Here is a 13,023-nt window from a genome sequence, read left to right as displayed (position 1 = left end):
CAAAACCACAAGAAAATTAAAAATTAAAAACACAATAAAAATGCCCCCAAGTTTCAACTGCCACTCACTCAACTTAGTCTTAAAGTGTACCTAATAAAATCTCAGACATCTTTACATTGTCCATTGTAAACAAGTGGGGCATTAGATCCAAAAAGAAATAAGTCAATGCCATATTGAGATCCTCATCGTCAACTACCTCCCACTGCAAGAAAAGAAAAACACATATCAACTACAAAATAAAGAAGAAAAAATAAATCATATATATACGATCCTCTTAGATAGAGACATGAAAACGTACTCACCTTAGTTTGCTTACGTTGTTGCAGTATATCAGAAAAGACAATGGGTCATTTGACTAGTAGGTGACGCCACAATGGGTCAAAGCATCATAAAAACATAACGTAGAAAATGTCATAATTCTCTCGAACCAATCAAAGCATAGGTCATGGTCCTCAACCATATATGTCATGTACTTAGACATCCATTATTTTATTATGAGGAGGTTGCCAATGGTTTTTGGCATGTTATATATTTGATTGTTGGTATTTTGATGAGAGCATTTTTGCTCACTACAACAATCTCTGAATATGTTATGTGTCCACATTATAAATACCAATTTTCAATTTTATTTTAGTTTTTTAATTGTTTTCCAAAGACATTACTAAGCATGTCATGGTACTACTGTACTAAAATCTGGGTAGAGGAAAACAATGGCGGGTGTTAGGCGGGGTTTGGCAAGTGGGAGAAGGATTGAGGGCTGTCGTTTTGGTTTTTAAATAATTATTTTCCAAATTTTACCCTGAGGGATAAGCATCAATGTTTTATAAATATAAGTTTTCTTGGAAATATTAACAGATATGGGTCCAAAATATGAAACTTTAAATGACATGTAGGAAATGCTTAAGCCCCTAATAATACAAGTACACGACTAATAAACTTCATCAAGTACCATTATTTTGTTATGATAAGCATATTAAGTGCTGCTGAAAAGCAATAATATGCGTATGTATGTGTGTGTATATATATATACACTTGTATTTTTAAAGGGGCCAGTATTATCAAAGTATAACTAAGATCTAAAACGTGGGTTCGATTAGTAGCATGGTTGTTCAAAACGAGGTTATGTTCTTCAATGAGTAGAAGGATCATGTAAATTGTTCTCTCATTTTAAGACCTCCAATACCTCTCCAACCAAACGGGCGTACATCTTCCCGCCTCCCCGAACAAAAGGGGTGTACATCAATATGATAAAGTGAGACTGTGAAATAAGTCACTTAAAAAAAGAAGATAGAACAATGAATTAAGATTCTTTCAAATGAATGCCGTAGGCAATGGCTGATTGAAATATGGATGTAGCAGCAATTGTAATAGCTGAAAATAAGGCTGCAACGAACGTGAGAGTTGATACGGTTCCAACATGCGCCCTCATCCCAGAAGGGATTTTCCAGACAAGTTTACCGTATCCTAATTCAGAACCATTGATCTCTGGCATCTTATACAAACAGCTTTGATTTTGTGAAGTTCCCTCAACGCTACAACGCATGAACAAATCCAGCATACCAAATTTAACTTCCCGATAGCCGCTTTCATCTAGGGGCTGCAATGGATTCAGAAAAAAAAAAAAGAAAAAAAAGCAAGGTCAAATGATACAAAGTAACGAATATATCAGGTTTCTTCAAGGGAAATGTTATTTTCTTTTTTTCAGAATCCTCAGCACACAATATATGCCTCAAAGTTTTAATCACTAAAAGAAGCCAAATATCCCAATTTATATGCAATGCAGAACGATTGTAGAACCTGCCGAGATGAAAATATCTTCAACAGGGAAATCAGATACAGTTACAAATTTAATTCACAACCATTCCACTTACTGGATATCGTGCATGCAGTGGAAGCTCTACGTTGATGTTACACTCTTTATCGTATCTCAACAAGAAATTATGACCAATATCCATGTGAATCTCGACAGCGGAATGATTGGAAAGAAATGAAGGCAGTTCTAAATTTGCATCTCCAAACACAGCTATATGCTGCATTAAATGGACAATCCGAAATACAAGAAACGAAATCAGTGCAATATCTCTAGATTACAGGTAATATGTAGTATTTTGTTTTCATTTGGAGTGCAGAGGGAGGAGCAGAAACAACAACAACAACAACAACAAAGCCTTTTCCCACCAAGTGGGGTCGGCTATATGAATCTTAGAACGTCATTGCGCTCGGTTTTGTGTCATGTCCTCCGTTAGATCCAAGTACTCTAAGTCTTTTCTTAGAGTCTCTTCCAAAGTTTTCCTAGGTCTTCCTCTACCTCTTCGGCCCTGAACCTCTGTCCAGTAGTGACATCTTCGAACCGGAGCGTCAGTAGGCCTTCTTTGCACATGTCCAAATCACCGGAATCGATTTTCTATCATTTTTCCTTCAATTTCGGCTACTCCTACTTTACCTTGGATATCCTCATTCCCAATCTTATCCTTTCTCGTGTGCCCACACATCCCACGAAGCATCCTCATCTCCGCCACACCCATTTTTTGTACGTGTTGATGCTTCACCGCCCAACATTCTGTGCCATACAACATCGCTGGCCTTATTGCCGTCCTATAAAATTTTCCCTTGAGCTTCAGTGACCTATGACGGTCACACAACACGCCGGATGCACTCTTACACTTCATCCATCCAGCTTGTATTATATGGTTGAGATCTCCATCTAATTCTCCGTTCTCTTGCACGATAGATCTTAGGTAGCGAAAACGGTCGCTTTTTGTGATCTTCGCTAGATTGCTCCGGTCATTAGTATGGATAAGTATATAAATGGATAGGGATAGGAAAGCGAACACAAGATGTACGTGGTTCACCCAGATTGGCTACGTCCACGGAATAGAGGAGTTCTCATTAATTGTGAAGGGTTTACATAAGTACATAGGTTCAAGCTCTCCTTTAGTGAGTACAAGTGAATGATTTAGTACAAATGACATTAGGAAATATTGTGGGAGAATGATCTTGTAATCATGAAACTTCTAAGTATCAGAGTGTGGTATCGTCTTTACGTGCCTTATCTGTCTCATAGGTAGATGGGGCATCTTCTCTGGAAGTATTCTTCCTCCATCCAGGGATGGTATCTTTAACTGGTGGAGATGCACAAGGTAATGTATCAATTTCACTTGAAGCTTACTTGTATTTTCAGGCTTGGTCAAGCGCGATACAAACTATGTAGTAGGAGTCCCCCAAGTCGCCGAGCTAAAGGATCTGCTGAAAGAGGTGACAGCCAAGGTAAGCAATCATAGCTCCGACTGATTGTTCACAGTCTCTCTATCTTGCAGGCAGCATGAAGGATAAAGAGAAGAAAATGAGAAGAGATGATATGGGATACTTTTTCTTTTGAAGAAGTAACTTTTCACAGGCTTATTCTTGAACTGAGCTGGAGGGTTTTCTAGTTTCCTCCAGAGTATAAGGCCGACTGAAGAATTTGAGGGTCAAAATAAGTCCATCAAATCTAGAGTACGTTCGACCCTGCTGATATGGGATACTTTTGCTTTGACAGAGTAATGGATGTATCGGCACGTGTGCTGTTACGCTTGTCTCCACATGCTTCCTTGTATCCTTCTCCCTTGCCCTATCTGTTCCTCAGGCAGATGCGGTATCTTCCCTGGAAGCATAAGATGTTGAAGATGAGTACTCGAGAGCAATGTCAGGTAAGTAATCAGGTAAGGGGTTCCAGGCAGTCAGTTCCTGGCTGGAAGCTTGATTCCAAGTACTGACTGATTGCTCTCTTTCTCCTTGTCTTGCAGGTAAGAACAAGGTCAAAGGAAAAGACAGGGAAAAAGCATGATATGGGATACTCTTGCTTTTAACCCTGATGATATGAGATATTCTTGCTCTAGTATAGCTTGTTTGCAGAGGTATTATCGGGGGGAAAGAAAGCTGAATATTTCGAAAGGCTTCGTTGGGAGTGCCCTCTCAGATATGAGGAAGGGTTGAGCATTTTTGCAGGTCTGCCTGTCCGTTGGGGATGGAGGTCGACATATATAGGAGTCTCCTTAACAACAAGTAGTAATGCTTTACCCTACTTGGTCATAGCACGGTAGTGGGAGCTGCCAGCTTCACATGTTTCAACGCTGTCAGAGCACTTTGAAAAAGTGGTTTGTGGTATCTGGAAAGCTGATGTTGCGTGTGAAGATTACAGACAGCTTTATCCAAGGAGATCCGGCTCTTGAAGTTGGGAAAGTGTTGCCTCTTCGGTTTTCGAACAAGCAATCCTATCGGGGATCTGGCTCTCGAGATTCAGAGAACGATGCCTCTTCGATTTTTGAGAAAGCAATCATGCTGGGGGTCTGGCTCTCGAGATTCGGAGAGCGGTGTCTCTTCGATTTTTAAGAAAGTAATCATGTTGGGAGTCTGGCTCTCGAGATTCGGAGGGCGGTGCCTCTTCGATTTTGGAGCAAGCAATCTTGTTGAGAGTGTTTTCTCGAATGTGAGTAAAGGTTGGGCATGTTTGCAAGTCTACCTTGCCACGAAGCACAGAGGTTGACACACAGGGACTTTCCAATTATCCAGCAATGGTACTGTTCCTTTACCCTCTTCGATTTTTGAGAAAGTAGTCATGTTGGGAGTCTGGCTCTCGAGATTCGGAGGACGGTGCCTCTTCGATTTTGGAGCAAGCAATCTTGTTGGGAGTGTTTTCTCGAATGTGATTAAAGGTTGGGCATGTTTGCTAGTCTACCTTGCCACGAAGCACAAAGGTTGACACACAGAGACTTTCCAATTATCCAGCAGTGGTACTGTTCCTTTACCCTTGTGGGTAATAATATGGTAGCTAGACCTTCAAAATTTATGTGTCTAAACTTTGTTAGTGTTGTTTCTTTGCTATTCTTTTACCCTTCTTGGTCAGAGCGATGTAGTGGGAGCTGCAAGCTTCACGTGTTCAACTTTGGCAGAGAACTTTGGCAAAGTTATCTGTGGTACCCATGAGCTACTGTTGCGTGTGGGAAGTGGGTGATTGAACAGTAAGACTCATGTGCTTTCTACTTCACCAGAAGTCTTCGACCGAATGCCCATAATTTCCGCAAAGCTGAGTGTGGGTGTGACAGGTGCTGACAAGGCTGGAAAAGTAGGTGCCTCTTCGATTTCTGAGATCGGCCCTCGTGGTCTCTGAGCAGCCCAGCTTTTGAGAAAGCAAGCGCCTCTTCGATTTCTGAGATCGGTCTTCGTGGTCTTTGCGCAGCCCAGCTTTTGAGAAAGCAAACGCCTCTTCGATTTCTGAGATCGACCCTCGTGGTATCTGAGCAGCCTTGCTTTTGAGAAAGCAAACGCCTCTTCGATTTTTGAGCTGGCGCCTCTTCGATTTCTGAAGCTCCGTCGAGTGCAGATTTTTATAGGGGCTGGCATTAAGTTCCAAAGCACACTTGAATCTCCATCAGTAGAAGCTCCATTCTTGCACTTCTAAGATCTTGATTTGTCCGACCTCTTCTCTCTTCAACACCTTTGAAAATGTCTGGCCCCTCCGACCGTCGTTTTGACTTGAACCTTGTTGAAGAGGCAGCCCCGCCTTTTCCTGACAACATATGGCGTCCATCCTTCGTCTCCCCTACTGGTACTCTTACTGTTGGGGATTCCGTGATGAAGAATGATATGACCGCTGCGGTGGTGGCCAGGAACCTTCTCACTCCCAAAGATAACAGACTACTTTCCAAACGGTCTGATGAGTTAGCTGTTAAGGATTCTCTGGCTCTCAGTGTTCAGTGTGCAGGTTCTGTGTCTAATATGGCCCAACGCCTATTTGCTCGAACCCGCCAAGTTGAATCATTGGCGGCTGAAGTGATGAGTCTCAAACAGGAGATTAGAGGGCTCAAGCATGAGAATAAACAGTTGCACCGGCTCGCACATGACTATGCTACAAACATGAAGAGGAAGCTTGACCAGATGAAGGAATCTGATGGTCAGGTTTTACTTGATCATCAGAGATTTGTGGGTTTATTCCAAAGGCATTTATTGCCTTCGTCTTCTGGGGCTGTACCGCGTAATGAAGCTCCAAATGATCAACCTCTGATGCCTCTTCCTTCTAGGGTTCTGTCCAGTATTGAGGCTCCGAATGATCCCCCTCCGGTGCCTTCTCTTTCTGGGGCTCTACCGACTGCTGAGACTTCTCCTAAGCAACCTTTGTGAAGGCTCCCTCTTGTTTGTTTATTTTGACTTATGTATATGTACATATTTGTAGCTTATCTGGGATATCAATAAATAAGCTTTCCTTCATTTCAACGTATTGTGTTAAATACACCAAAGCCTTCTTCGCTAAGTTCTTTGAATTTTCTTTTGTTGAAGCTTTGTGAGTGGAGCATGTAGGTTAAGGTAATGTTCCCTTAATTTCCTGAGTGAGGAAAACTTCTCGGTTGGAGACTTGGAAAATCCAAGTCACTGAGTGGGATCGGCTATATGAATCTTAGAACGCCATTGTGCTCGGTCCTGTGTCATGTCCTTCGTTAGATCCAAGTACTCTAAGTCTTTTCTTAGAGTCTCTTCCAAAGTTTTCCTAGGTCTTCCTCTACCCATTCGGCCCTGAACCTCTGTCCCATAGTCGCATCTTCGTAGGCCTTCTTTGTTGGAAGTATGCCCACAAAGCCACTCATTTGATGTAATAGCTTTTTGGAATACTTATTATGTTAAACTTTTATATGTTTAATGGATGGCAAATCTTATTGTTAATCACTGTTTATTGTATCATGTGTTTAAGCAATAAGTGAATCCAAGGAATGTATTTGTTCTAAGAGATAAGTGATCTAAGTGAGTTAGATTATCGAGACCTTTCTCTTATGTTCATTCCTAAAACGTTCCTAGCCATAGGATTGCCAATTGGGCATTGACAATCCGCTAAGGTTAGTATGTGTTATGTTGACTCAAGCGTGAGTATGACTAGTCTCAAGTGATTTGGTGTTGGACACTAAGACAGACACATAGGTGCTTGAAAGAGTAATCGAGTACACTGAACTACGATCAAATCAGAGTTCGAACATACATGTCATGTAAGAACTCTAAGGTTGCAATATGCAAAGTAGTCCTTTGACCTGAGGCATCATAGATGTCTAATGGTTAGGTCCTTGATCTTTGATCCTGTCAATGGCATTCCCTCGGAGTGTCCACGGCATTGTTGGGGTCAAGCTATCTAGTCATGTAGGCATATGAATGTACAACAAGGGATCTCTAACCTTCCATGGTGGAGGGAGAATACTCTAAGATATGATTCTAAAGTCTTTGGCCAAAGCAAATGAATATGACTAAAGGAAGGATGTTCCAAATCATATTCAAGGGAATCATATAAGAAAGTATCACATTGGATAGTAGACATGAAACAAACTATCACTTAAACTATGTGATTAAGAGTATTGTATTAGAGAAGGACCGTATTGCATTGTAGTTGTAACTGGATAGGTTCTCCAACCAATTCTACTTAGCTTGGGTAACCATGACATGCTGCTAGGCGTCAACCATGGTTTGTGGAAGCCCTAATGGTTAGCAAATACTAATCAATAAAAGGGAGAATTGAAATGTGGTTTCAATTCACAATCGATAGTTAAGAGTAACATCGCCCACTGCCTCGCTAATTAGAACCTAATGGATCGTACACCGAGTAAGGATGTATGTGAAGAAATCAAATGAAATGGATAAGCAATTAAATGGTTTAATTGAAGAATGGTCAAGATTAATTAATTAGTTAATTAATTATACGAAATGTTCGTATTGGGCTTATATGTTGGTTTTGGGTTTCGGGGCCCAAAAGCGTTTTGGTCCAAAAGGCCCATTATGTTTAAGTTGTATGACAACTAAAACAAAATGGGCAAATAGCCCAATAACACCAAGGAGGCCGGCCATTAGGGTTGGATGGGCAAAGTTTGCTTAATTGCAAGTTTGCCACTCACCAAAGAAATGAAGTATAAATTCAACTTTATAGCTTCAAGGGTTTTTTAGTTGAAATTGGGTGAAAACATGTTCTCCATTTTCTTCCAAGAGGCCGGCCATTAAAGGAAGAAACATCTAGCAATCTCTTCTTCTTTTAATCATCCATATCATCTTCACAAGATACAACCTTGGTGAAGAGACTTAGAGACATCAAGCTTTTGGTGTTTTGGAGAACAAATCCTTTTTCCTCAAATCATCAAAGGAGCACTAAAGGGAGGAAAACACAAGAAGGATTCAAGGAGCTTGGAGGTGACTTGAAGGCCCTCCACTTGGGTGAATCCCTTGTGTAAACAAGGATGAGCTTCAAGGGTAAAGAATCACTAAATTCTTCTTTCTCTTTAATGTTGTTAAAGAGTTTATTTTGGTTCACCATATACTAGGCTTTGAAAGTCATGGGTTTTATTGAATTGTTTTTGGATGCATGCCTATATTAATGAGTTAATAGTATGCATATGTATTCAAATGTTCATACTTGTTCTTAGCTAGGACAAAATTTTTCCTTCATTCTTTGCACATGTCCAAACCACCGTAACCGATTTTCTCTCATCTTTCCTTCAATTTCGGCTACTCCTACTTTACCCCGGATATCCTCATTCCTAATCTTATCCTTTCTCGTGTGCCCACACATCCAACGAAGCATCCTCATCTCCGCTACACCCATTTTGTGTACGTGTTGATGCTTCACCGCCTAACATTCTGTGCCATACAGCATTGCCGGCCTTATTGCCGTCCTATAAAATTTTCCCTTGAGTTTCAGTGGCATACGGCGGTCACACAACATGCCGGATGCACTCTTCCACTTCATCCATCCAGCTTGTATTCTATGGTTGAGATCTCCATCTAATTCTCCGTTATTTTGCAAGATAGATCCTAGGTAACGAAAACGGTCGCTCTTTGGTATTTCTTGATCTCCGATCCTCACCCCTAACTCGTTTTGACCTCCATTTGCACTGAACTTGCACTCCATATATTCTGTCTTTGATCGGCTTAGGCGAAGGCCTTTAGATTCCAACTCTTCTCTCCAAAGGTTAAGCTTTACATTTACCCCTTCCTGAGTTTCATCTATCAACACTATATCGTCTGCGAAAAGCATACACCAAGGAATATCATCTTGAATATGTTCTGTTAACTCATCCATTACCAACGCAAAAAGGTAAGGACTTAAGGATGAGCCTTGATGTAATCCGACAGTTATGGGAAAGCTTTCGGTTTGTCCTTCATGAGTTCTTACGGCAGTCTTTGCTCCTTCATACATATCCTTTATAGCTTGGATATATGCTACTCGTACTCCTTTCTTCTCTAAAATCCTCCAAAGAATGTCTCTTGGGACCCTATCATACGCTTTCTCCAAATCTATAAAGACCATGTGTAAATCCTTTTTCCCATCTCTATATCTTTCCATCAATCTTCGTAAGAGATAGATTGCCTCCATGGTTGAGCGCCCTGGCATGAACCCGAATTGGTTGTCTGAAACCCGTGTCTCTTGCCTCAATCTATGCTCAATGACTCTCTCCCAGAGCTTCATTGTATGACTCATTAGCTTAATACCCCTATAGTTCATGCAATTTTGTACGTCGCCCTTATTCTTGTAGATAGGCACCAAAGAGCTCGTTTGCCACTCATTTGGCATCTTCTTCGTTTTCAAAATCCTATTGAAAAGGTTAGTGAGCCATGTTATACCTATCTCTCCCAAAACTTTCCACACTTCGATTGGTATATCGTCTGGGCCTATTGCTTTTCTATGCTTCATCTTCTTCAAAGCTACAACCACTTCTTCCTTCCGGATTCGACGATAAAAAGAGTAGTTTCTACACTCTTCTGAGTTACTCAACTCCCCTAAAGAAGCACTCCTTTCATGTCCTTCATTGAAAAGATTATGAAAATAACCTCTCCATCTGTCTTTAACCGCGTTCTCTGTAGCAAGAACATTTCCATCCTCATCCTTGATGCACCTCACTTGGTTTAGGTCCCTTGTCTTCTTTTCCCTTGCTCTAGCTAGTTTATAGATATCCAACTCTCCTTCTTTGGTATCTAGTCGTTTATACATATCGTCGTAAGCCGCTAACTTAGCTTCTCTCACAGCTTTCTTCGCCTCTTACTTCGCTTTTCTATACCTTTCACCATTTTCATCAGTCCTATCCTTGTATAAGGCTTTACAACATTCCTTCTTAGCCTTCACCTTTGTTTGTACCTTCTCATTCCACCACCAAGATTCCTTTTGGTGTGGGGCAAAGCCCTTGGACTCTCCTAATACCTCTTTTGCTACTTTTCGGATACAACTAGCCATGGAATCCCACATTTGGCTAGCTTCCCCATCTCTATCCCACACACACTGGGTGATTACTTTCTCTTTGAAAATGGCTTGTTTTTCTTCTTTTAGATTCCACCATCTAGTCCTTGGGCACTTCCAAGTCTTGTTCTTTTGTCTCACTCTTTTGATATGTACATCCATCACCAACAAGCGATGTTGATTAGCCACGCTCTCTCCTGGTATAACTTTGCAATCCTTACAAGTTATACGATCCCCTTTCCTCATTAGAAGAAAATCTATTTGTGTTTTTGACGACCCACTCTTGTAGGTGATCACATGTTCTTCTCTCTTCTTAAAGAAGGTGTTGGCTAAGAAGAGATCATATGCCATTGCAAAATCCAAGATAGCTTCCCCATCCTCGTTTCTCTCCCCAAAACCATGGCCACCATGAAAACCTCCATAGTTGCCTGTCTCCCTTCCCACATGTCCATTTAAATCTCCTCCTATAAATAACTTCTCCGTCTGAGCAATTCCTTGCACCAAGTCTCCAAGGTCTTCCCAAAATTTCTCCTTCGAGCTCGTATCCAACCCTACTTGAGGTGCGTACGCACTAATCACATTGATAAGTTCTTGTCCTATTACAATCTTGATTGCCATGATTCTATCTCCTACCCTCTTGACATCTACAACATCTTGTGTCAAGGTCTTGTCCACGATGATGCCAACACCGTTTCTCGTTCTATTTGTGCCCGAATACCAAAGTTTAAACCCTGAGTTTTCTAGATCCTTTGCCTTACTACCAACCCACTTAGTTTCTTGTAGGCACATAATATTTATCCTTCTCCTCACCATCACTTCCACTACTTCCATAGATTTTCCGGTTAAGGTTCCTATATTCCACGTTCCTAAACGCATTTTGCTCTCTTGAACTCTACCCTTTTGTCCTAGCTTCTTCACCCTCCCCCGTCTAATAGGATCAAAGTACTTCTTTTGTGTGTCCCGTGTAAAGTTGATAGGAGCATATGCTCCCAAACAACTTTGAGTGGAGTCGTTCGAAAAGAAGTTTCTATGGCCCCCTTGCTCATTTAACACTGCATCCGGGTGCCGATGGAAATACAGCGACCCTTGCTCACTTATCACTGTGCTCGGGCCACACAGCGCGCCACTTACGGGTGACACCCTAGCTTTAGCGCAATTTTGTTCTGAATTCATTTTCATAAAGATTCGACGTGATCATGGAGTGCTGGCTATCGACTACCTGACGCAGGACGGAGCAGAAACAAGAAGGAATAATTACCACCACGCTGAAGGAGATGCTGAAGCTCAAATGGATCCGCAAATACCCCAGATGGCAGTCTCTCAATGATTATGAGCTCACAATGGTGAGTTGTTAGCTCATATACGGGCTCTCATTTAATGTTAACTCTAATGGATGAGGTGAGATGACGATGAGAACCTTTGCCTAACAGATTGTGGTGCAAAATTGGGTGTCTAACAACAAGAATCAGATCATGTGGCAGCACCTCGCACAAACCAAAAGGAAGTTCTTGTGCTACAAAATCTTGGAAATCTGATTTGAAAAATCTTGGAAATCTGATTCGAACAAGTTTTCATCGTTTTCATAATAAGACTGCATAATATACTTGTTGAAACTAGAAAAGGCACTGATATTTGAGCCACCACCATCATAGTTTGAATCATAGCTTCCCGCCTGAAAAATTAAAAACATGCGTCACAGATAAAAATCATTAAAGAAATCTTACAGACACGAAGATGCAGTTCACGATTTATGATAGCGTTTGCTTTTCTTATTTGCTCATCAATGCATACAAAAGGTTAGCAAGGGAAAAATAAATAAACATAGATTAATAAAGTAGAAAAATGCAAGGACACCAGTTATAAGCCATAAAATGATATGTATGTAAATAGAAGAAAGAGAGGACAAGTATACAAACATGTGCGAACAGAAAACACAAGGAATATAGAGTGGTCAGCAATGGTAAATTGACAGAAAAACAAATAAGACTGCATCACTGTGATTTGATTCCTAGGTACCTTTGGCGTGATGCCAAAGGCTGGAGTGAGCCCGGATCTCTTGTATTTATCTATCCCTTCCTATTGTCCTACATCATTGTTCCGTTCCATTTGGTTCATTTTATTTCATTGAGCAGTGGTTTTAGCCTATAACGTCACCTAAGAGAGCTGGAAAAGAGGCAGTCACTGTGATTTGATTTTGTTAGTGATTCTAAAAATCTAAAAGCCAGAGAACAAATTACAAAAACATGAATATACAGAAAAATGTACATACATTTATATACATGTGCGTGTGTGTGTGTGCGCGCGCGCGCGTGTATATATAATATGAGAAAGAGAGAAGGCTTACGATCTCGACCACCACGAACACCGCCCTAGTGGGATGATACATATTCGATATTGCGCAGAGTAGAGACTATGCGTGTGTTGTGTGTTCAGCAATCAGCAGGAGCCTGTTTTCTGGGGATGGATGTTCCGAAGACGCTATTATGTCCACATCAATCAGAACAACATCAATCAGCTTCTCCTATTGAGCTCAAGATCTTATTTGTGCACACAAAATCCCAAATTGTACCAGATTAGGGTTCCTATCAACCCTAAGATTACAGACTAGAGACTACCTCAAAATTTTTCTGTTAATTGAATCAACCAATACTCAATTACATAGTCAACAATAACAACAACAACAACAAAATCTTATTCTACTAAGTGAGGTCAGCTATATGGATCCTAGACCGCCTTTGCGCTTGGTTTTGTGCCAATTACACGCACAACAGATGAAAGAAAATCAG

The 13,023-nt window shown here is 41.0% G+C and overlaps 1 long non-coding RNA gene across 1 annotated transcript; it reads right to left on the bottom strand.

The window, feature by feature from the left end:
* Positions 1-1,137: 1,137 nt before the first annotated feature.
* Positions 1,138-12,991, bottom strand: LOC103420195 (uncharacterized). The gene is made up of 4 exons (XR_011582324.1): positions 12,582-12,991; positions 11,496-11,909; positions 1,872-2,030; positions 1,138-1,597 (listed from the first exon to the last, which is right to left on the bottom strand). It is a non-coding gene; the product is annotated as an uncharacterized lncRNA (long non-coding RNA).
* Positions 12,992-13,023: the final 32 nt, after the last annotated feature.

The sequence above is a fragment of the Malus domestica genome, chromosome 06 (genome assembly GCF_042453785.1).
Source record: "Malus domestica chromosome 06, GDT2T_hap1".
Lineage (NCBI taxonomy): Eukaryota > Viridiplantae > Streptophyta > Magnoliopsida > Rosales > Rosaceae > Malus > Malus domestica.
This window is presented reverse-complemented; position numbering and strand designations above follow the sequence as displayed.